Source organism: Gopherus flavomarginatus, chromosome 11 (assembly GCF_025201925.1).
Source record: "Gopherus flavomarginatus isolate rGopFla2 chromosome 11, rGopFla2.mat.asm, whole genome shotgun sequence".
Lineage (NCBI taxonomy): Eukaryota > Metazoa > Chordata > Testudines > Testudinidae > Gopherus > Gopherus flavomarginatus.
Genome location: NC_066627.1, coordinates 18,196,249 through 18,199,212, shown reverse-complemented (window position 1 = coordinate 18,199,212; position 2,964 = coordinate 18,196,249). Strand labels below are relative to the sequence as shown.

The window sequence follows — 2,964 nt, the reverse complement described above, 5'->3', positions numbered from 1 at the left end:
AGATGGTGGAGATGAAAGCTTTATACTTATTGTTGTTGTTTTCCCCTCACGCCAAGAATTTCTGTATTGCTGTCAGATTTAGGGTATCGTGCATTGTTCTGTGACTGCAATTTCATATGAAATAGAGCTCAACACAGTCTCCAGAAATATCAAATTCAATTTGAAGATTTGATCTTTTCCAGACAGCCTTTTAAAAGTACCCAGAAGGACACATGTGTGGAATAGAGTGAGGTCAAAATATGAGCATTTAACTTCTTGCTTTCCAAATGATCTTCAGAGTTTGTTTGGTTTTCCCCTAGACAAAACCCATGGTAGATGCAGAAGGAGGAAATCAAACGTCTGTCACAGAATTCATCCTCCTGGGATTCAGCAATACCCCGGAGCTTCAGACCCTTCTCTTCCTGCTGTTTCTGGTGATCTACATTATGACCATGGCTGGGAACATCCTCATCCTGGTGCTGGTTGTGGTTGATCAGCACCTACACATCCCCATGTACTTATTTCTGGGGAACTTGTCCTGCTTGGAGACCTGCTCCACTTCCACCATTCTGCCCAGGGTGCTGGCCAGTCTCCTGACTGGGGACAGAACCATTTCTTTCTATGCATGTGTCATACAATATAATATCTTTGGCTTCTTAGCAGCTACAGAATGTTATCTTCTAGCAGCCATGTCTTACGATCGTTATTTAGCAATATGTAAACCCCTCCATTATACAATAATTATGCATGGCAGGTTCTGCCTCCAGCTAGCAGCTGGGTCTTGGGTGAGCGGGTTACTGGCTAGTTCCATAGTAACTGGAATGATTTTACAATTAACTTTCTGTGGCCCCAATGAAATTGGTCATTTTTTTTTGCGATTTCAACCCGCTGCTGAACATCTCCTGCAGTGACACTCACCTTGTGGAACTTTTGGCTTCCACGCTGTCCTTTATATTCACCCTGCCCCCATTTCTACTCACTGTAACATCCTATGTCTGTATAATTGTTGCCATCCTGCAAATCCCTTCCACCACTGGGAGGCAAAAGGCCTTCTCCATCTGCTCCTCTCACGTCATTGTGATAACCATTTTCTATTGGACCATCACTATTGTGTACATGTTGCCAAAAAATGATACACTGAGAGACCTGAACAAAGTGTTCTCTCTCCTTTACACAGTCCTGACCCCCTTGGTCAATCCCCTCATTTACAGCCTAAGAAACAAAGAGGTCAAGGAGGCCCTGAGGAAAACTCTCGGTAAATTTATGGATTTCAGAAGAATTCAGGCCATCCAAGCTAATTTGTGTAAGATAAATCAAAATGGAGAGAATCTGGATCCAAGCATAGCAATCTGGGTTGCCCATCTTGATGGACTATTAACTCACGCCAGGGGAAAGAAAAGCAGTTCCTCAGAATGATTTAATCAATAAACGTAATGTCTTGGTTTATGAATTCTCCATGGGCGAATTTTGGTCTGAAATGAAGAAAAAAAAAAAAAAAAGCCCCAGTTTACTGAAAAAGTCTCCTTCTTTTGAGGTTATTACTATTTGGAGGGTTGAAATCAGAGCCACTTTTTAATATTTTTAAATTCAATTTTTTAAAAAAAAATTATATAGAAATCATGATAAAGTTGGTTACTGTTTTTTTTAATTTACTAAACACCTGTGTATGTGTATATATATGTATATATTTAATGAAGTTATGATTTTGGTAAATGATAAATTTCAAGAGCCATTTCTGTCAAGGTATCTATCTAATCTATCTATTGATCAATCAATTTATGTTGTTTACTGAATATATATTTCTTTCCCTTAAAGTCTGGATAATTTTTTACAAGATCTAGTTTGGAACAAAAGTTAATTTTTTCTATGGGAACAATTTTTTCCAATTTTTTTACCAGCTGTATCCTTGAGCAGATCAGGTTTTTCACATTTAATCATTTGAAATATTCTGTGGACACTCCTTGGGCTGACATTCATTTTTAGGTGACTCATTGCTAATAGTCAGTATGTAAAGTCCAGAATATGAGTTGTTTTTATCTGGTGCATAACTCACATGGCACAGTTCTTTCCCTGGATTAGGTAAGTGTAAGGTTTAGACTACACTTTCTTTTTCAAGGACTACTCAATAGTCTGAATTCAAAGCATCCTTTTCCTTTACTGGGCTGCAAATATGGTCTAAGAAACCCCAGAGTAGATTCACAAATGGACTTTTAGTCAACTAACTGCCACTCATCATGACTGGCAGCCCACTGGTTAGAGCACTCACCTGGGATGTTGGAGACCCCCATAGCTTCCGCCTCTTGCGGACATGGAGTACATTATGTCAACAGGAGAGTGCTCGCCCATTGGCATAGCGCGCCTTCACCAGATGCACTACAGTGGCGCAGCTCTGCAGATGTAGTGCTTCTAGTGTAGACCTGCCCTCAGTCTTTCCTGTTGATGCTGCTCCACTGTGCCTGAATAATGAGAATCATTGGGCCAGAGAGAGAGTGAATAAGTATGAGAACGAATCTACTGCAAGCTGCTTTGAGCAGCCACATAGAACGCGGTGGATCTAGCCCCACTGCTCCTGTGTTTTTTTAATTATTAGTCCAATCATCTCTCCACCTCATCATGGTCCAAGAGACACACACTTTAAAAGCCCTTTCTCAAAGAGTCCTGCACAGAGCCTGCCAGGAAGCAGCATAGACAGGGAACAGCGAAGGAATCACATAGACAGAGATCTGGATAGAGAAGGGGTGTTCAGAGGCCATGAGCCACTCACTCAGTGCCATGCTGGGGAAAGCATGATCGAATCCAGCATCCGGTCTGAAAGGAAGGGCCATGTAATGGGGACTATCCGATGGGGTGGGGGCTTATTCACCACCAACAAGGGGAGCTGCCTGAGAACAGCTCTCTGGACTCAGACACAGCATCGGTCAGAGGCCACTTAGCAAAGCAACAGCCTCTGGGTTTGGACACTGGTCATGTCAGATATTTAGGCAT

The 2,964-nt window shown here is 41.8% G+C and overlaps 1 pseudogene; it reads left to right on the top strand.

The window, feature by feature from the left end:
* Nucleotides 1-308: 308 nt before the first annotated feature.
* Nucleotides 309-1,395, top strand: LOC127030916 (olfactory receptor 10A7-like; annotated as a pseudogene).
* The last annotated feature ends 1,569 nt before the right edge of the window (nt 1,396-2,964 follow it).